Here is a 22,179-nt window from a genome sequence, read left to right on the forward strand (position 1 = left end):
GGAGCAACGACAATGATTATGGAAATGGTTTGCATGTAAGAGTCGAAATGTGATCCTGCTGTGTAGTAATTGAAGGCCGGTGGTACCCATGCGTGTGAATGGGAGTGTGATGCGAGGGTCTGGAATGGCAGGAGACAACGTGAGGAGAGGAGAGACGGGGAGCGAGCGTGTGTGAATGGAAGTGTGCGGTGTGTGCACAGGAGGATGGGGGGCACGAGACAGGATGGGGATGGTTAGTGTGTGTGAATGAGTGTGAGTGGGGCAGTGTGTGAACTGAGCCGCGTGGTGTGTGAATGGGTGTGCGCCAGTGAACATGGGAACTGATGTGTGGTGTATGCGAGGTATACGCGTAGCCCTGTGCAACCTGGATTAGTTTAGTTCCATAGGAGCATAATAGCAGAAGATGGGGCAAGCTCTGTTTCTGTGGTGAAAACCCCGCTCTCCTGTCCTAAGTTCACACGTGAAGTTTCTGGTGCATTGGTGAGCATTGGCACAGCTACTGGGAAAGGATCTTAACTGCAGCCCAGAGAGATCATTGTGTCTCTGCAACTGTTTGCCTTTGAGAGGAGAAAACTCTGAAATGAGAGCAAAGGGTCCAGTTAGTAGATTTTAAAGCCGGAAGGCACCATTGTGATAATCGAGTCTGACTCTCTGTGTAACACAGGCCCTGCTGCAGCCAGCCCATATCTGGTGGTTGAACTAGAGCAGGCTTTCCAGAAAAACATCCAATCTTAATTTATGCATCACGAGCAAAGAGGATTTGAACCTTTCCACCCCCGAATATCTTCTTGGAGCTTTGGAAGAGTTGGGTCCACGTTGGGGTCTCCCGTTTTCCTGCTGCTATCCCATCACAGACTCCTCTCGCTTGGCCTGGTTCTGATCTCAGGAAATCCAGAGCTGCCAGCATGAGTTTGCAGTGGTGTAACTGCCCCCCAATCTCGGACCCTTGGGGTGACTGCTGAGGGCCTCGTTCTGATCTCACCTAGATCAATGACTCCGCTAGAGTTACTCCTCCCCATGCGAGCGGGATCTGATTCAGTCCCTGCATCGGGAAGCTAAAAACAGAGCCCCTTCCCTGTACTGCACCTCCCAGGGCCAGCTAGTGCACTCGCCGCATGTGGAGCAGGCCCCGAGGTAGGAAGCTTTGAGCCTAATTTTGGGTCCCAAACGCCTTTGATTTTCCTAGGGCTCCATTCTGCAAGCTCAGGGCAAGGGTGCACATTGAAGTCCATGGGGTTTCTGTGTGTGAAAAGGTGGGTAGAATACAGTCCCTCGTGTGGGAAAGAACAAAGGCCTCATATAAAAGACTATCCCGGAGGCTTCAGCAAGATAAAAACCTGAAGCGCATCCCTCTTCGATTCCAACCTGTGCGGTACAAGGGAGGGGTGAGGCAATGCCACCTTGCCTGCCTGGCATCAGGAACCTGAATTTCTTCATTCAAGCTGGCCTTTGATTCCATGTAAGCAACTCAGCGGGAACGCTGGTGGCTTCTACCTGCGCCAGGATGCATGAGCTCTCCTCCTCGTGCATCCCCGACCCCTCTCTGCGCCACGCGTGTTCTTTCACCCACTCTTTTGCGGTTGCTCCTTCTCTCACTCGCCCTTCGCATTGCCTCTCTTTCTGTGATGTGGTATGGACTCTCTGCGTGACAGGAAGCGCCCAGAGGCTGCACTCAGGGGCTTGCTAGGCCCTGTGAAAGCACCATGCAAGAGAGGCCCTCTGCCCCAGAGACCCTACGTTCTAATGAAGCCAAAGTGCAACGAGTGGCTGTAACCAGGGGAGGCAGGGAGGACGGAGGGAGTGCCAACGAGTACATGTGTTTTTCACAGGCCAAATAAAGAGGACCAACTTCAGCAGCCCATCCTGCCCCACTTTCTGGCTGTAATCTGCTGCCGGTTTCCCACAAGTGTCATAGAAGAAGTGGGTGAGATTGGAAGGAGATAGATAACGCTGTGTGCAAGGAGCAGCACGGGTGAGAGCCATGGATAAATGGGCGATGGAGGCTGGCAGAGCGGAAGAGAGGGCATGGGGCTGATGTGATAAGAGAGAAGAGTGGAACGGGAGGGAGGAGCTTTCCTGAGACGTGTCTTGGAGGTCGGGACCAGAAGCTTGTTCTTGGATGTGACGGAGAAAGTGGGGGAGCCAGGGGAGGGGAACTGTCCACTGGGGGAGGGGAACATGATCTGAACATTGGGCCCGAAAGGAGGGCATCATGGGAGAGTCAAAATGGGAGATGAGGAGGGACTATCTTTTTGTGGGGTGTTTGTGCAGCACTAAGTACAGTGGGACCCTGATCCATGATTGGGGACTCCCAGCAGTTATCGCATTATCAATCAATAATATGAAGAACAAAATGGGTCCGGGCAGTTCTCAGCTGTTGGGCAGAGAGAAAAGGCTGAATTGGAGAGGTGCTTATGGAGGAAGAAGCAGTGAGGTTTGGACACAGCCTGGATGTTGTAGGTCTGGAGACAAGGCTGAGTCAAAGATGATGCCCTGGTTATAGGCCTGACTGATAGGAGGGGGTGATGGTGTTTCCAACAGTGATGGAGAAGCAGATCATATTATGTTCACAGCATACACACAGAGGCATGGATAAAAACATAAGCCGTCTTGCTGGAAGGTTGCAACGTAACATGACTTTATTGCTTAGAATCCAGAACTGAAGAACAAGAACCCCAAAACAGAGAGAGACGAAGCAGGCTGCTCCCTAAGGCAGCAAGGTACAACTCACCCACCTTGACCAAGGCTACCTGTTTGCAACCTGACTCTGAAGACCCAGATCTCACGCTTCCCTACAGAGACCCCCTACCTTGCAAGCAGGACCAGGAAGCCCTTTAGAAACTTAGTCATAGCTTTATATTTTAACATAGTTTACAGTACATCACTGATAAGACTTAGGAGAAAAGATCAAGCTCTTGGGTTTGGCCATGTCATGTTTGATGTCTATCACACTTCCTCTTGTGTCATCGCCACTTGCCTCTCATTCTCTCTCTCTCTCTCTCTCTCTCTCTCTCCTATAGTTCTTTCCCTCATGATGCTACCCTAATGTTAGCATCTCTCTCGATACCTGCTACTAAAGTGATAACGTGCTAAACAAACAACATGGTGTTTCAGAAATATTTGGATGAGTCTGAGAGGCAGAAACAGTTAGGCCCCGGCTCCTCCAAGGAGCTTCTGTGAAGCCTGCAGGTGGAAGGAACAAATGACTGTTCCTGGTGGAGTAGCTGTGGTTCAGATCTGCTGAGGGAGGGTATAACTGATTGTTTCACAGCCCTGCCATGCACTAAGAGTGAGGGGAGAGCCAGACTCTGAAAGCAGCAAATTCGCCCTGGAGAAAAATGGGCTTTTCCAAACCTTTTTTTTTTTTTTTTAAATTTAATTTAACAAAGTGACCGCATGAAAACCTCGTTTTTTTTTATCCCTTTAAAATCTATGCAGTTAAAGTGGCCCTATTAAAATGCTAACCTCTGCCAAGAATCTCCACTCCCGATAAAAAGCATTAAAGATTCAACAAATAGCAGAGAATTGGGATTGATCCTAACCTTCCATAACTGGGAGCTGCTTAACCCATTAATCAGCCCTGGTCTTCACTTACAGGCTGATGGCCTCAGAGCTAGGCCTTTTCAGGACTAAAAGCATGTTAAATATTTATCACCACCAAACATACACTTCCGTGTCCACCTGTGGAGAAATGATCTCTCTCACACATGACTGCGTATATCTTCCAGGTTGTACAATACGGTGGCAGCATACAATTATTTCCTAGTCTAAGTCTGCAGGGGATAGCGGGATCTCAGATATCTCTTTGTAGTGACCATTGACAAATTCTGGACTTTTGAATGGCAGCCGCTGTGTGTACATATCGCATCACAGACATACTCTCACTCGCTCTCCCTGCATAGGAAGACTATGTGTGGGTGTCGTATGTTTCACTGGCATGTTTTTGGGGTGGCTTCATTGGTCGCAGGTGTTGAGACGGTGCTGGAGTTCCGACGTGCGTGCCATCCCCAACGAGTGCAAATAAACCTTTTATACTGCACCATGCTGCCTGTGTGTCACAAGCTTGTCAGAACGTCTATTTTAGGAACGTTTCAGAGAGTCATTTTTTAAATTGTTGGTACTATATCGGTTTAGGCCTCCGCCTGTAAAGCCAGATCATCACCGCTACCATGAGCCCAACCGCACAGGGCTCAGAAAGAGACAAAAACTAGAACTTGCGCATTGTGGGGGACCAAATCCTGCTTTTTTACATGTAATGCTGTGGGTTTAGTGTCTGATATCTTGGGATCTTCCAGTCCTAGAAGCAAGTGCTCTCCTACCCCAAATGGCATATAGCTTCTAGTTTTATACCTCTGACTTACTAGATCTGGGACCTTAGATCCATCACTGCTCCAGGAGTGAATTTTGCTAGTCCTTGGCCCTGGGCCAGTGTGGTTTGAGGACAGAACAGGGCTTTGCTCTACAACAAGGACCTGGTCTCTGGTGCCTTATCATATCCCTAAGCCAGATCTGTCCAGTAAGAGCCAGCCAAGGTGTGCTCTGACTTCCATCGGTGTGAACCCAGAGGGCTCCCCGAATGGAGCTTCTCCAGGTTGATACCAGAGCAACATGTAACCCAGCATTTCGCTCCTCTTCCCTGATGTCTCCAGGTTTCTGGCTTTGGGACTAAAGGCCTGAGGGAAATGAAGACAGGCACAGGTTCCCAGTCGACAAGGCACGCAGCAGTCCTGGTACAGTCAGGAACTGAGCACGTCAAGATGGGCACCCAGATGGGACATCAAGGTGTGAGATACCTGATCATGGGGAAAATGCAGGCATGGGTGAGGGACAGGATGCAGGCGTGGCCTGGGAACCAGAATCAGCCTGGATCTACATGGAGCAGTGTGTCCAAGGAGAGGGGCAGAGGATACCCCTGTGTCCCTGACATCCGGCAGGAACCTGCTTCTTTGGGGAGGAAATGAAAGCAGGGCCCTCCAGATCTCAAAAGCATGACAGCCATCCCTTTGGCCGACACACTGGGGTTTGAACCCGGGACCTCCACAGCTCAAAGCATGAGCTGCTACAGCTCGAGCGAAAGTTCTGTAGCTGGTGCTGCTAACAATTAATTTCCTCTGCAGATCAGTGCTGGGGGGTGGTGCCGGGGTGGGGTGGGGGGAGGAGGACCTATAACACACACACACACACACACACACACACACACACACGCCTGCGTCTCTGACGTTTCGGCTAAAGAGCCAAGGCTCTGTAGCTGGGAACTGTAACAAATTGGAGAGAGTTTGTTTACAGGCTTTAAGTTTGGAGAGACCCTTGAGGGGTTTATCCTCTTCAACAGGAGAGGGGTCATAATTTACAACCCAAGTCATCCGGAGCCTGCTGTCTTTGCCCTCGCTCCGTACATTCAGACAACTCTCCCGAAGATGAAGGTGTGATTTTTTTGCTGGGTGAGGATGCAGCCGGTTCAGATGAAAAGCTCTAACAAATGAGCTGGTTGGTTGGTTGGGGATTTTTTTCTTTGTTAACATGCAGCAGTTGTTACAATGCCGCTGCTGTCCCCTGTTTAGTTGCTGATGTGCAAAACCTTGTTAAGGGTTTACAAAAAAAAAGAAAAGAAAAAGTGTTTCATTATCCACATATCAAACTTGTTTTGCTGCTGTCACGCACCAGAAAAGTTAAACACGTCTGATCAAAGGCGCGTAAACACAGCTTCAGAACAAATGCCCTAAAGCTCTGCCAAAAACCCAGCGCTGTCTAAAAGCAAGCCCTTTCCAAACACCCATCATGTACTCCCACATGTGCGGATCTTCTCTCCTCTCAAAGCAGCTGTGTAGTGCTGTGTAATTTCATTTTTCAAAGCGCTATATATACACACTGCCTCGTGCCCAGCGAGACTTGAGGAAGGCAATCAAAGTCCTGCTGTCTAACGAGTGTCAGCAAGTCCCGGGGAGGAGCCCACCAGCTATCACACGGTGAGTACAGCCCTAGGGTGACCAGATGTCCCGATTTTGGGGTCTTTTTCTTATATAGGCTCCTATTACCCCCCACCCCCTGTCCTGACTTTTCACACTTGCTGTCTGGTCATCCTAGTATAGCCCAGCGCCAGCAAGAGGGGTTATTTTTTTGCAGGGGTGTATTGGCAAACGGGCTTGAGGTTAAAATTTTGCTGCTGCTTCAGATCGGGTGAGTGCGTGCGCGTATGTGTCGGTGAGGTGACACCACTGGCCCGGAAAGACTGTTTTCTGTGGCTAACATGGCTGACCTCTGTTCACGCTGTGATCCATGGAGAAATCTTGGGCCACATTCTCCAGATCAGCTGAGCCACGCTTGCTCCAGGTCTGGCGTGGGGATGGCAGTGGTGGCTGTCCCTGACACAGGGGCTTTCGGATCCCTGCCCCGTCTCCAGCACCAGTTAAAGTAGCCTGAGAGTTACTGTCGCTGGCACCAGGGATCCTTCCGGCGGATGGGGATCAGCTGCAAGCAGGGGTGTGCTGGCCACAGCCCTTTACCCCACCCCCATTCTTGCCCCCATGCCAGTGGTCCCCAAACTTTTCACATCCTGCCCCCACCCTCCCCTTACCCTGTTCGGGCCTCCCTGGGAGCTGCGGTCGGGAGCCGGGGCCAAGAGCAGGGCGGCAGCTCCCAGGGAAGGGAGGGGACGGGGGGTAAGGAGGCTGAGGCCAGGGCCACGGCTGGAGCAGAGCTGAGAGCTTAGTGGGGCAGGGTGGTGCTCCCTCCCTGCCTCCCTCACCCCCCGAACGTTCCTCTGCTCCCCCTTAGTGTGCTGCTCACTATTCCTCTGAGTTCCAGTCATCCAGTCAGAGAGCTGAAAAATTGCCATGTGACTTCAGCAGTGTTACCCAACCTCACACATTTAAAAAAAATCACACGTAAGGCCCCAAATCACGAGACTTGCATGAAAAATCAGGCAATTAAAAAAATCCATTTGGGTTCTTTTTATTTGCCTTCAGGGTGAGCGTGATGGGGGCATTTGGGTGACGTTTTTCAAGCTTTTCTCTGCAACCATGAGGGCTAGGAACTTATTTTTTGTTTGTTTTAAACCTGGAAGTTGAGATTCTCATGACTCCTGGAGCTTTAAGAAAAACACTAAATATCGCAGGACTCGTGAAAAAAATTGCTAGAGCTGGCAACATAGCTTAGGCCACCAACATAAATAGAGAAGAGTGTGTATGGCGAGTTTGTGAATTAAGTTTAACAATGAAAACAAATTGTCTAAACTAGGGGTTCCCCCTGCATTCAAGGTCATGCTGGGGGTGGGACGTTCCCACGCTGGTGGGGATATTCCGGAAGTACCAAGATTGAAAGAAGTGCAGGACATCTAGTTGGATGCCGAAGGGGTCTTTCGGGGAAAAAAGTTTGGGACCCACTGTTCTAAGTCTTTGGCAAGGCCTGTGAATAATGGATGCGTCCGACATGGGCTGGGGTGTGCTAATCGCAAACAAAAGGTCTTGGTGCATGGTATCTGGGTCGAAGGGCTGGCTACAGAGCTCTATCTTGGAAGAACATGGAGAACTTCTCCATCTCAGCTGAAGGGGCAGTTGGATGGGTAGGCTGTAGCAATACGCTGATCGAATGCTTCCCTCCAAAGTGCCTAATGGTGCTACCAGGGAAGATCAAATGAAATCATCGTCCTGGCTGCTCTGGTACAATCCCGTGTGGCCGGCGGGGGGGGGGACGGGGATGTGGACAAAGGTTAACAATGGCATCAGCCTTCAGAAATCATCCCCAATTAGTCTCAGCGGAATATTGTTCGGAAGGGTCCGCTGTCTGCATGTGTTTGGGGATCTTCCTTCGGTCTGTCCTCCTTGATCGTTTCTGTTTGTAAAGGTATGTTGGGCTGGGTTTTATTTGTGGAAGGCCAAAGTGAGTTTCGGGCTGATGAGAGGAGCCATGTGGGCTGCCCTATAGACCAAAGGCGTCTGTTAGCCATGGGGTCTGCAGTACATGGGCAGCGAGCGAGCTCCCCCTGCTAATGCACCGCTGTGTGGGGAGACAGGAGTCTGGCCTCTTTGATCTTCATGCCTGTTCAGTCCTTGGCCTGTCTGCTGAGATCCCCAGTGAGGGAGGAATGGTCGGTGACAGACGAATCAGTAACCCTTCCCACAGTCTTTCCAGCCCGGGTGACACCAGAAATTGGATGCGAGGGTCTGGCTATTCCATGCTGATTTCTAAACGTTAGTTACCCTCCAGAACTGCATGTTGTTCTGAATAATTCAATTGAGTTAAACGAATTACCCATGTGATCTGCTGGCTGGCTTAGGAGTTTGCTGCAACAGCGGGATGTGTAGGGCATGCTGACATGGGATCTAATCTCGGGATAAACAGAAGAATGCATTCTCTAGGGATGTCCTTTGGGCACTTCTCACCCATGTGAAAAGCACTTTAAAAGGGACGCTGTCGGGTCAAATTGAGCCTGTCATTTCAGTTTTGTGACACCAAGCTTTTACAAAACCTAATGTCACGTCAGGGTGTGTGACATGTCCCTCTCTGTGCCCAAGCTACAGACAATATGGTCTCTTATAGACCCCCCCCTCACCTCTACTGGGTCTGGCTTAAGCAAGGAATGTTTTTAAGAGCTGGCAATACCTAATTCAATCCCTAATGTTGATCAAGATGGCGGCCGTAACATGCCTCCCCATTCTGTTTCTTTTTTAAAATTCCAGTCAACACCTCTTATTTCCCCCTCTCAGAACAGATCCGTCTTCCCCTACCATGCCTGCGACCCAAACTCCTGCAGTGCATGGGAGCCACAGACTGCAACTGGCCAGAGACCAATTTATAAATAAAAGGGAAGGTCTTTGGATAGGCCAAGCTGGGAAAATTGGGGGCGGGGAGAGGGAGATCAGCCAAAGAGCTCAGAGAGGGGGAAACTGGGGCGCCTTATTTTATAAAATTTCAGTGTTGATGATTTAAGATGTTGTCTGTAGGGTTAGCCAGGAAACGCGGTGCTTGTTGGGATAGGTAACTATTTTGAACTGGAGTCTTCTCTCTCTTAGGCATCAATTGGGCTCGATTTCTCAAAAGTGCCTGGGGATTTGGGGGGCCCACGTTGAGATGCCTTAAAGGGGGAGATTTTCAGAGAGTGCTGAGCACCCAGCCTATAAAATCAGGCCCATTTAAGGCCCCTCAAGTGGAGTCCCCAGAAGTTTGAGGCTTCTGAAATCTCTAGTCACTCAATTGTGGCTGGAGACCCTGCTGATTTACTTTGGGGTGAGCAAGATCAGAACAAGGCCGATGATCTCATCCCTTGCAGAAGACGCAGCCTATCCATGCTGACCCAGTATCCTAGCACAGGAACACCCCGGCGTATGAATATGTCATGTCCTTGTACACACTACCTGGAAACATGAGGGGAAAAATCAACCCCTGAGCTCCCTCCAGAGCCTGAACTGTATGTGTCCTGGAAGGTTCAGCCTCATCTGCTACAAAGAGAGAGAGCCCCTGTAGCTGTCTGTGAATGCTCAGTGAGAAGTCACAGCAAGCAAAGCCCCCTAGCAGCCCCTCCTCCCCCACGCTTATCCTTTCGGCTGGGCTCCTAGGCCATGGCGCGGGCTCCTAGGCACTATGGGGATACAAAGAATACTAGCGGTCTGCCCCTGCATGAATTGCATGCATTCGTTAGCTGGGTCCCTGCGAGCCTCTGCTTTCTCAGAACACGTCCGTGAACTAGGGTGGCCAGGTGCCTGGTTTTCGACCAGAAACTTCAGTTGAACAGAGGGTTTGGGGCACGGGATGTTCCGGCACTCCAGCTGGAGTGTCCGGTTTTTAAATATTACCAAGCAGGCAACACTACAGTGAACAACAGCCTGCTTGCACAAAGATGTGCCAACGCTGCTGGATGGAAATGCAACTGTGAATTCGCAAGGCCATTGCCGAAGCTCTGAAAATCTTCACTGCCTTTTGCCCCTTGTGGCTAAACTGCAGCCCACTGCTCGCTGTGGTCAGTGCGAAGGGAGAGAGCCTGGAGAAGGGATCTGAAGGCACCAACAGCAGAGACAGTTGCAGTGTGACACCCTGCTGATAAATCCATTGTAATGCCAGAGGGGAAACCGCAGAGCCAAGGGGGTGGGATTCGAACACCCGGTCCTGCTCTCTGAATTCAAAAGGTGCTTAGACACTGACTGTTTGCAGGCATTTATGTTGAGTTCTGTGCTGTAGCATTGGAGTCTCTTGGATCTAGCCTCCCCGCACTTCTGTGAGGCAGGGTGATATTATCCCTGTTTCACAGATACCAAAACAGAGGTCCAAGGAGATTAAGTGACTTGGCCACCGTCATTCAGGCCCTGCTGACGTCCACACCTGCCGTCCTTCATCCCATCAACAGGAGCAGGCTCTTTAACAGTGACCATGCCCCACCCCAGAGATGGCTGCATTTCTGTGGTGCAACTGACTCCAGTATATGTATTTTGCCAGGTGCTTGTGGCCAGCTAGATTATTCTGGCCACCAGCAAGTTCACTGTAAGGTGGCAGCCCAGGCTATTTGACGGAAAGTGCCCGAGCGATCGTGTCCCACGACCTGCAGTAATGTCAGTTCTCTGGCAGCGCGTCCCGCCGCTGTTGACAGCATTTCAGAATGGTGCAGCCAGGCTTGCCTCCTTGGTCGCTGGCTTTCTGCGCCGTGGTAGGTCAGCCGTTCCTCTGCTTGGGGGGGTTATTATTGACCTGCCTCTAAGACCGACTGACATCCTGATGACATTTCTCTTCCATTCGCTCGTGCTTCCGACTCCCTCCAAGTGATTAACGGGAGAGCAACACGACTGCTCGCCAGTCCCCGGAGGATTCCAAAGAGCTTTAAAACCTGTCTCGGCTTGTGCTTGAGCTCCCTGCACGCTGTATCTGCCTGCATAGCCCTTGCTTTCATTGTGTGCCATTTATTTTCCCCAGGAAGCTGGTGTCTGGTGCAGCATCTGATTTCCACTAGACCTGGTTCAAGGGGAGGCGGGGGCGGGGAATGGCTTTGTAAATAAGCGAGCAAAGAGTTTGGTTTGCTGCAATTCATGGCTCTACCCATTCGTTACTGACGGCTGCCAGGCACTTGCTGGAAATGACGTCCCGTGACCATTTGCATCCACGATTGTCAGTCCAAACATTCATACTGCAAAGTGCGTTATTGTTTGCTCTTCTTCTGTCTAAAATAAAGCCCGAGTCATCCAATCGGGGTGCGGAAACTACCGCACGTGACTCAGGCAACCAACCACGCGCCACAATGATGAATAATGGCCACTTTGCAAACAGTCCACTGGTCCAGCCAACCTATTCAGCAAATACTTACAAAGAGCAAATATGTTCAAAGGGACTCGGGATCTGTTTGCAAATGAGCTGCTAATCAAACAAGCGGCTGCAAGATCTAGAAAGCATTGTCCACAGCAGTTCTCTGTACTCAGCCCCGCTTCAGTTCCTACTCTGAGGCTTTGGGCTTTGCTCAGTGGGGCAGGACAGAGATAGTGCGAGCTGGGGGAAATGAGGTAACTGGTCTAAAATTTCCCATCACAAACATTTTTTGATGGAAAATGGCCTCTCTGTCAACGCGCAAAACGTTTGTTCCTTTCAAACTTTGTTAGTTGTTTTGAAAAACCAAAATCTGTTGAGGTGGGGGGTAGGGCATGTGAAAAATAAAAGTGCAGAAAGTTCAGAGGAAACTTTTTTTTTAAAAATGTTCCACAATAAACAACTGACATTTCCCAAGCAGCTCCTGGGTCTAGAACGGTCCCGTAACCCCTTCATTGCTGGGCTTGGCTGTCGCTTTCCTTTCAGTTCCAGCATCCCAAGGGTGATGTACTAGCTGCATGGGAAAATCAGTGGTGGCAACTCACTACTTCGCAGCCTGGGTAGGTTAGACATCAAAGTTCCCATTCATCTCACCACTGGGATAGCATCCTGCACTCCCCCTCTCTCCTCTTCCCCCGAAAGCCCCGCGGAGAGCCTGGAGATGGCCTGGCATGCCTCTAGCACAAATCATGAACCAGCCAGAGAGAGAGAGAGTTGCTGTGGAACAAAGGAAAATGCTTCCTCTCTTTTCCCTACAGTCTGGTGGGATCAGAGGGCAGCATCCCACGGGGCAATGCCTCCAGCTCCCTGCTGGGCAGTGCCAGCCTCGTCTTTCGGGGGCAGTGGTGCCCTAGCAAGTGGGGTGGGACCATCTGGAATGCTGTGCAGCCCATGTGCAAACCAGAGCAGTTGGCGTCTCAGTCCTTTGACCTGTCCCGCTAGAGAACAGCCACTCGCTCTGAGCTACATAGGAACTGGGGCTGGGGGAGATGATTGGGAACATGCTCAGTCATGGTGCACAGGAGAAGCAGCAGATGCAGGCCTGTCGCCACACTGGCATGCAGATCCAAGCTGGCACAGGGGGGCTGGGAGGCCGGCATGCTCATTCGATGTGGGTCATTCTCGCCTTCCCTGTCCTGCAGACATCAGCTGGGGAAACGCATTAAAATCTGCAAGTGAAGAAAGCCCAATGCACTCTGTGAAGCCTGCCATGAGTTGCAGGTTAGCTTTGCGGTGCCATCTTGGCTGCGGAGATGCCCTTACTGAGGAGCAGGCTGCCCCCTGAGTCATCTCTCCTTTCCCCAGCTTGGGTCCTGCGGTGCGTACGTAGGGGCATTCACTGATCTGGATGCAGCGGGAAGATGCGCTGGCTCATGGAGGGGCCCACTTGAATGCCCACCTGGCCGGCAGATAACAAAGCAGTGCGGCAGCTCCTGGGCAAGTCCTGTCTTGGGTGATTTGTTTTTCATTCCTGGTTTCTCTGTCTTTCCCCCTGTGAAGTTTAACCACCTTGAGGTATATTTTCTGCCTGGCCGATGGAGGCATCGTTGCCTTCAGCTTCAGGATCTCTTCTAGCAGCAAATTCTGCTCCCTCTTTACTTTTCCATGGGGCTTATTTTCAAAAGGCTTAGCATGAACTGCATCTTGGAGCAAGTCGAAGCGAGCTCAGGACAAGGCGGGGTGCTTTAGCAGATGTCTTCTCCCCAGATGGCTGGCACAGAGGACATAAGGACTACCCGGGAACCTTCTCCCATTGCTGAGGTTCCAAAAACCTTCTCTTTCCATCAGTGCATTTCAGCTTCTGTTGCGAGTTTTTCTGTGCTGCTAGGGAACTCCGACCCAGACAGAAGAGGGGATTTATTTAAGGCCGCACGGCACTCCTGTGCCAGCACAGAACTGGCACGCGTGCTCTTTTTGTTGTCCTTTTTTGTACCTTTCCCAATTCCAATATATCTTTTTGAGATGGGGCGACCATCCTTGATAGGAGTCAGGATTTCATCTCATAACACTGCTCACATCATGACGGTGCTATGTCTTATGTAGATCAGAACCAGTCATTAGTAGCAGATCATTCTACAAGGAAATCTCTCCTCTTTCAATCTGTGTAGTGATTGGAAGCTGTGTAGGTAGATTGGAAGCTCTCTGGGGCAGGGACTGTGTATGTTTGTGAAAATGAAGCATAATACAGTTTTCTTTGTTAATTACAGTTATTTACAGAATAATTAATTACAGAATAATTTCTGCCAGTAGCTCTTGTCCCCATAGATCATTCAGGAGCAGTTTGTTGGGAGTTTTCCGTATTGAAAATTTGAGCTCCAGTAGCTACTTTTGATTGATATGCAGCTCACGTGGTATTGCATCTGTTCCCTGATCGGAGGAAGGCTCGTCTTGTGGTGAAGGGATTGGGCTGGGACTCGGGACATCTAGGGTCGGTTCAGAGCTCTGCCACAGACTCCCTGTCTGGCCCTGGACCTAGTCACTTAGAGCCAGATTTTCACAAGTGCTCAGGTCTCATTGAGAACAAGCCGTTGGTTGCTGAATGCATTTGGAAATCTGGCTGTTTCAAGAGAAGAATTCTCTTGAAAATCTCAGGGCATCAGTTACCTTCTTGCCTATTTCAACTGTGAGCTCTCCCGGGAGGAGATGCTCTCTCACTGGTTGTTTGTACACCTCCATCTCAGGGCAGGCCTCCGGGCACGACCTCAATGCATTTGATAAACACTGGTAATGGCTGAGCAAAGTTCTCGGAAACAGGTTTGTGCCAAGAATGCTCACCACAAAATTAGTTTTCTGTAACTATTTTCGAAGGTTTACTGCTTCCATGAACTTTCTTACCTAGAACTAGACTGCCTCTGGCAAGCAGACACAAACTTGGGGAGAGCGCGCACAGGTGAATGTAATTCAACCTTTTATGAGTTCATGGGAAATAATTCTGAGGCATTTGCTTAGCCTTGGTCATGTGTCATGAAGAAGCAAAAAGTGCTAAGCTGTGACAGTTCATTACATTTTCCCAGCCTTTTTCTCTGTTTCCTTTCCACATGTTGCTGATTGCTTGTGTGTGTAGGCAAAATTGTAGTAGTTTAAAGTGACCAGGAGCCTTTATTTTGTCTGTGTGTGTGAAATTTTCCACACTCTCAATTTCTGAAGTTTCTCATCTTTGCAAAAATTTGTCATTTGACAGCAAAACCATTGTGTTCTGGATGTTTTTCTGGGCAAAACAATGTTTGCACAAAAATAGGGATCATCTTCTGTCCAGAATAGTCTCTCTCCTTTTTTTATTTTTTTTTTAATGTGACTTTCCCCCCAAAGTTTTGGCTGAGATTTACAAAGCAGACCTAGGGGGTTTAGATGCATAATTCTCATCGAAATGAATGGGAGTTGTACCTCTAAATTTCCTAGGCAGCTTCTACAATCTCAGGTTTGTAAATAACATGGGGAGAAAATTTCTGATAGCAGAGGGCTCTTTAATCTATCGGAAAAAGGCAGAGGTTGAAGCTAGACACACTCAGATTAGAAATAAGTTGTACATTTTTGACAGTGAGGGTAATTAACCACTGGAACAATTTACCAAGGGCTGGGGCAGATTCTCCATCACTGGCCATTTTTAAATCAAGATGGGATGTTTTTTTCTAAAAGGTCTGTGCGTGGAATTATTTGGGGGAAGTTCTATGGCCAGTCTTGGACGGTTAGGTCAGACTAGATGATCACATTGGTCCCTTCTGGCCTTGGAATCGATGACAAAACGAGATCCAGTCACTGGGAGTGGAAGCCAGACAACTACAAAGTGGGACTAAGACACAAACTTTTAATGGAGAGGCGGGTTAATCACTGGAACAACTGGCTGAGGGAAATGGTGGATTCTCTGTCTCTTGGAGTCTTTGGATCAAGACTGGGCGTCTTCACTAGGGAAAAAGGTGTGTTCTTAACTCATGTTAGCTAACGTGGTAACTAAGAGAAGGGAAAAATCCTAGCTAAGACAAGGCTGTAAGACGGGGTTCTCAACCCTTTTCTTCCTGAGGCCTCCCCAACATGCTGTAAAAATTCCACGGCTCGTCTGTGCCACAAAAACTGTTTTTTTTTTTCTGCATATAAAAGCAAGGGCCAGCGTTAGGGGGTGGCAAGTAGGGCAGTTGCCCGGGGTCCCACGCCACAGGAGCCCTGTGAAGCTAAATTGCTCAGACTTCGGCTTTCTGCCCTGGGCCCCAGCAAGTCTAACTCTGGCCCTGCATGGCGGACCCCCTGAAACCTGCTTGTGGCCCCCCAGTGGGCCCCAGACCCCTGGTTGAAAACCACTGCTGTAAGACACATGGTAGTTCCACTACCACTCGGCTCGAGGCAGGAATGGCTGGGTTAAATCCTCTGCCCTGTGCTCTGGGGGTAGTCAGACTTTTTGGAGTCTCAGACCATTTGGGGGTTTGCAAGGAGGCGTGCGTTTCACTGTGAATGTTTTGCCCGCCTGAGGTGCAAGCGCACTTGTTAGCGTGGCCTCACCTGTTCTCCCAGAGTGCTGGCCGCAGTCAGGACCCCAGGCTCCGCGCCCCGTGGAAGTGACTGGAATGGAACAAATGCCGGGGCGTTCGTTTATGTGGTGTCTAGGCCAGAGGCTGGTTTCACCCTACGTTGAACGCGAAGGGGTGGACGAGGTAGCGGGAAAGAGCGAGCGTCTTGTTGCAGACACAGAAAGCTCGGCTGATCCTGTGGGCTGGGAACACAACCGGAGCAATAACGCAGGCCAGATGAACAGGGATTGGGCGAAATACAGTTGTTTTTTAAAGCTGGTCTCGGCGCGATGAGGGCTCTTTGGCCCGGTCGTTGTGCTTGGCTCCGGTTTGCATGCTGGCACCAGCCGCTTCGCAGGTGCATGCGTCTTTGGCGGAAAGGAGCTGGGATTAGGGGATTTGCTTTGGTCCAAAGGGGGGGAGGGGAAGAAGGGGAAAAAGCAAGAAGACAATGTGAGTGTCTTAAGGAAGCCCAGAATGCAGCTCGGAGCCGCTCTATCCTCTCTGCTCCCCTCTGAGTCGCTCAGCCTGGCCTCGGTGATTGGCTAAGCAGCATGTGGAGTTCCCTGCAAACTCTGGGCTGCCCCTGAGTGCCTTCCTCCTTTGCTCCCCCTGTACTCGCCTTGAGCCTGACTCCGTTCTGCCACCTGTCCGCGTCCTCGGGAGCGGCCTCGCTGGATTCGAGGGAGCTCGGCCTTAGTGAGAACGGAATGGGGCCCATTGACTTCACGGGAAGTTTGCCTGAGCTAAGCTTGACCGAGGAAAGTCCATTGAAGCGAGGGTCCTTGGCCTTTGGATGGGATTTCCAGAACTGTTTAGTGATGGGTTAACCCTGCTCCGTTTGACGTCCAGGCTGCTGGAGTGCCCGGTCAGGAACCCCTGGGATCCCAGACCTCCGCGGCTGCCGGCTGTCGGTGCACTGGGGTGAGCATGCATGTTTTCTGGGGGGCCTCGCTGTCTTTCATCCCCTGGAGTTCCCTGCTCTTCCCACGGCCCCTCTGCCGGGCTTGTGCGGTAACTCAGTTCCACCCGCCGGACAGTGGCTGGTCAGGGGCAGCATCTCCCGGGGAGGGGGAGTGGGAAAGGGGTGACCTCTAATTATTCCAGAACGGCAGGGCCTGCTCCCTCGATACACATAGTCCCAGAGGAGATGGGCCACAGCCTTCTCTTCCCCGCCCAGGGGCCAATGGAGCAGGCCGAGCCCACCCCCAGGAACCATAAAGGCTGCCCAGCCCCCGTGCACACCAGACCTGGTTGCACCTCCCAGGTCACAGTCCCTCCCCCTGAGTGTGGCCGGCGTTGCGGGTTGGTTTGGGCACTGCCTGCAGGCAGACCCCGCTCACTGCAAACGGCTCCATTGCTTGTTGGCATTCGCAGGGTGGCTTGGTTGAGTCGTTTCTGGCCGGGCGGGGAGGAGGGAGGCGCAGGTATTCACCAGCCATGTGCGTCACCTCTCAGGGTGTTTGGCCTGTCGCACAGTACAGCTTCTGCTGTCTGATTGGCTGACCAAAGCTCGTTAAACTGGAGGATTTTTGACTGATTAATCCTGGGCTGAAACTGGCAACGCCTGGGGGTTTGCCGCCGTTGATGTGAATCGCCCCCCAAGAAGTCAAGCCACTCCAGGACTTTTAATCATGAATCGGCGGGTCTCCAACTCACTAGCTATAGTCACAAAGGGGCCCTGATCTCGGTCGGGGTCTGTGCAGAACCCGGCACAGCGGGGGCCCCCGTGTAGATCAGGGTCTATGTCATGCCCAGCACAATGGGGTCCCGATCTCAGTCGGGCTCTGACACACTGGGGCCCTGGGCACATCTGGAACACCAATAAATAACAGCAATGCACTAAGAGTAACAGGTGGTTAAGTGCGCGTTAGTATCCAAGGGGCATATGCCAGCTGTATCCATCTCCTCGAACAAAAGCCTGCATTGAAACCGGGTCCCCGCTCATTTCTCATCTCTGGCACATGCCCAAGGTATATTTGCTTGCTGCCACCCTTTCAAATTAAGGAAACGATTTATCCCTTTAATTTTCCAAATGGCTCCGCTGGCAGCTGCCTGACTGCCGTCCCTGAAGAGCGAAGTCTTATAGCTTTCCAGAGAGAACAGGTACGGCAAGGGCCGGGAGTGGGGTAGCTCCCCTCTGCACATTCCTACCCTGGGCACGGGCCGATGTGCTCCCCACAGTCAGTCTGTCTTTGGCCTCTCTGCTTGGGGGTTTGTGTGACGTACCTGCCTAGCAGAGAAGAGCTGGTCTAAGCTCTCCTCTGTCCTCCTGAGCTGAGCAGGGCTGGGGCTTCTTGGTTCTTGCCTGGGAGATGGCCAAGGACACCCAGCACGCCTGAGGAAGCAGTGTTGGTTGCGTTTTCCTCTTTGAATCAGCACTGAGATAGTGTACCGGGGGAGTTGTCTACTGGAGATTCCGGCTTGTGATGTGAAACGAAAGCCTTTCGCAACCTTCATAGCCATTTTGGGAAAAGAACTTTCTGTCTTCTTCAATTGGCCCCTGCAGAGCCCATTAGATGCAGCATTTTCCTCTCTTCTTGGGCTGTGTATTGTTGCTATGCACTGTTGAACAAATGCCATTTTCCACCCTAGAGGTGGCTGCATTTTAAACGCAGGCGCAGATATAATTTAGTTCCAAGTTTCTTTTCAGTGGCGCCAATGATAGATATAATATCAGGCACCCTCTATGAACTCCACCCTTTTTGAAGTTTTATAACTGTGGCTTTTACTTTCATGTATCTGCTATGCTTCATAACATACCTCCTTGCAGTACCTTACTTCCTCCAAGGGGACACTATATAATAATACACAGACCTGGCTTTTTTATGGTGCTTTTCTCAAAGCGCATCACCATCTTTAATACATTTATCCTCACACCCCCTGTAGGGCAGGGCTGGGCTATTATCCCCATTTCGCAGATGGGAAACTGAGGCTTGGTGGGGCTAAGTGACTTGACCAAGGCCACACACAAAGGCTGCGACAAAGCAGGGAACTGAACGCAGGTCTCCCAAATCCTAGACTACTGCCCTAACTGCTGGCCTATCAAATCCCACCGAGAAGCTGCTTATAATAAGAACTCTTTCATGCCCAACCCTGCTGTGAAGTTGAACCGGTGACCTTGGTGGGAATGACTCAGTATGTATCCTACTTTACTCTTCCCCCCCCGCCCTCCCCGATGCTGTCCTCAACTGACATGGTGTTGTTTTGCGGGACACCTCAACCCACCTATTTTTGTCTCGTGGATCAAATGCTACACACAGCAAAGAGATGCAGCCACATTTGTTGCCAATGCAGTGCCGTTTCCTCAGTCATTTGCCTGTTGCCCTGTAGTGGGTTAAGTGCCAATAGCTGGCGAGGGAAAGATTATCTCTAGTACACTGTAGCTATTCTCTGTATCGGCGAAACAAACCACAGCCGCCTGCTAGCTCCTGGGGCAGCCAGCATGGAATTAGGCCTGGGCCCACAGTCTCTGCTAAGACTCTGATCCCCCTTCCGAATCCCCCTGGAGTCTGGTCTACCTGGCTAATGTTAGCCCGGCAGCCCGAGCCCCGCGACTCTGAGTCTGTTGACCCAGGCTTCCTAGGCACTGACTCTGTGGGTGCTCCGGGGCTCATGCACCCACGGAAAAAAATAAGGGGTGCTCAGCACCCACCAGCCACGGCTGCTTGGCAGGGCCGGCCATCAGCTGTTTGGTGGCTGGCAGGAGGGGCTTGCGGGAGGGCGGAGAGCGGCAGGCAGGGGAGGGAGTGGAGCGGGGTGGGAAGAGGTCGAGCAAAGGCGGGGCCTTGGGGGAGGGGGCGGAGTGGGGGCAGGAAGAGGAGGAGCAAGGGCGGGGCCTTGGGGGAGGGGACAGAGTGAGGGCAGGAAGAGGAGGAGCAAGGGCAGGGCCTTGGGGGAGGGGACAGAGTGGGGGCAGAGCGTTGGGGAAGAATGTGGATGAAAAATAAAAGTCTCGCTGGTGCTCACTCCAAGCTGCAGTGTAGACACACCCTTAGCTCCTGAACCCGGGGTGTTCAGAACCACAAACCCAGGAATACCTCCCCAAGCCATCAGGAGCCCTGGGGCTTCCCGTGGCCGCTCCCTCAGTCGTCGGAGAAAAACGGTTTTCCTGAAGGACAAAGCCCAGGTTTCCTAGGGATTGACACAGGAGAGATTAGAGGAACGCAGTAGCTCGGCTAAGCTGCGGGTGAAGTGGGGGCTGTGATAGCAGCCCACGGTTCTCAGAAGGGTGTTGGCAACAGGGGCTGATCCAAAGCCCATGGGAGGCCTCTCGGCAGTTCAGCTGGCTTTGGACCAGGGCCCAAGGAAGGAGAGGAACAGGGCAGGGCTGTGGGCAGTGGTGCATAATTCAAAGTAAGGGGGTGGAACTGGGCAAAGGAAGCTTCAGGCTGCACATCAGGACAACAGACCAATAGAAGCCAACTTGGGAGTAGACACCCCTACTCGGAACAGTAGAGAGCGAGCTGTAGCTAGTTCGACCCTGAGGACAACCTTGGGAACAGAAACTGCTGGGCCATGTTGGGCTGAATTGTAGAATCATAGGACTGGAAGGGACCTTGAAAGGTCATCTAGTCCAGTCCCCTGCACTCAGGGCAGGACTAAGTATTATCTAGACCATCCCTGACAGGTGTTTGTCTAACCTGCTCTTAAAAATCCCCAATGACGGAGATTCCACAACTTCCCTGGGTAATTGATTCCAGTGCTTAACCACCCTGACAGGAAGTTTTTCCTAATGTCCAACCTAAACCGCCCTTGCTGCAATTTAAGCCCATTGCTTCTTGTTCTGTCCCCAGAGGTTAATGAGAACAATTTTTTTCCCTCCTCCTTGTAACTTTTTATGTACTTGAAAACTGATATCATGTCCCCTCTCCGTCTTCTCTTCACAAGAATAAACAAACCCAGTTTTTTCAATCTTCCCTTATAGGTCATGATTTTTAGACCTTTAATCATTTTTGTTGCTCTTCTCTGGACTTTCTCCAGTTTGTTCACATCTTTCCTGAAATGTGGCGCCCAGAACTGGACACAACACTCCAGTTGAGGCCTAATCGGCGAGGAGTAGAGCGGAAGAATTACTTCTCGTGTCTTGCTTACAACACTCCCACTAATACATCCCAGAATGATGTTTGCTTTCTTTTGCAACGGTGTTGCACTGTTGACTCATATTTAGCTTGTGATCCACTATGACCCCCAGATCCCTTTCCGCAGTACTCCTTCCTAGGCAGTCATTGCCCAGTTTGTGTGTGTGCAACTGATTGTTCCTTCCAAGTGGAGTACTTTGCATTTGTCCTTATTGAATTTCATCCTATTTACTTTAGACCATTTCTCCAGTTTGTCCAGATCATTTTGAATTTTAATCCTACCTTCCAAAGCACTTGCAACCCCTCCCAGTTTAATATTATCCGCAATCTTTATAAGTGTACTTTCTATGCCATTCTCTAAATCATTGATGAAGATATTGAACAGAACGAGACTCAGAACTGACCCCTGAAGGACCCCACTCGTTATGCCCTTCCAGCATGACTGTGAACCACTGATAGCTACTCTCTAGGAATGGTTTTCAAACCAGTTATGCACCCACCTTATAGTAGCTCCATCTAGGCTGTGTCTCCTTAGTTTGTGTATGAGAAGGTCATGTGAGACAGTATCAAAAGTCTTACTAAAGTCAAGATATACCACGTCTACCGCTTCCCCCCATCCACAAGGCTTGTTACCCTGTCAAAGAAAGCTAGTAGGTTGGTTTGACACGATTTGTTCTTGACAAATCCATGCTGACTGTTACTTATCACCTTATGATCTTCTAGGTGTTTGTAAATTGATTGCTTAATTATTCGCTCCATTATCTTTCTGGGTACAGAAGCGAAGCTGCCTGGTCTGTAATTCCCCAAGTTGTCCTTATTTCCCTTTGCTATAGACTGGCACTCCATTTGCCCTTTTTCAATCCTCTGGTGCCTTATTCATGTGAAGTGTTGCACTGAAGTCAGATGTGCTACTTTGCATGATTTAGGGTTGCAGCTTCTGGTCCTGTGGCTGTTAGCAGCCCCAAGGTATAAACCACAGGGTATCTTCTGAGGAGTCACTCCAGATTCGCGCTGGCAGAACCAACAATAGAATTCATCATTATATGCCAGCGGTGGGTGGGTGGGGGGGAATGAGTCTGGGCCAATCACTGGGAAATACACTAGGGAACAATCCCATCTCGGCCGCTGGCTCGGGCGAGATGCACTGCATTGGGCCAGTCAGTCTCTGAGTCTGTGTTTGTGTTGCAGCGTCGTTAGCGCTGAGGAAGGAAAATGAGTCTGTTGGTGTCATGGTGATGATAGCATCCCAGCTATTAAAAGATGAAGCATAATTGGCCCTGGGAGGGAAAAGCAATTCCCACCTCATCTGCTCCTAC

The 22,179-nt window shown here is 50.7% G+C and overlaps 1 protein-coding gene across 9 annotated transcripts in view; it reads left to right on the forward strand.

Annotated features, from left to right (window-relative positions):
- CNTFR (ciliary neurotrophic factor receptor) overlaps positions 1-22,179 on the forward strand; it is a 440,626-nt gene that overhangs the window by 99,569 nt on the left and 318,878 nt on the right. The window contains exon 1 of one of the 9 annotated variants that reach the window (XM_065598659.1): positions 5,910-5,966. The exons of the other annotated variants lie outside the window; for them this stretch is intronic. The gene's annotated coding sequence lies outside the window, so the exon portion shown is untranslated. Of the gene's footprint in view, positions 1-5,909; positions 5,967-22,179 lie in introns of those variants that run through there. 9 annotated transcript variants of the gene reach the window in all.

The sequence above is a fragment of the Chrysemys picta genome, chromosome 6 (assembly GCF_011386835.1).
Source record: "Chrysemys picta bellii isolate R12L10 chromosome 6, ASM1138683v2, whole genome shotgun sequence".
Lineage (NCBI taxonomy): Eukaryota > Metazoa > Chordata > Testudines > Emydidae > Chrysemys > Chrysemys picta.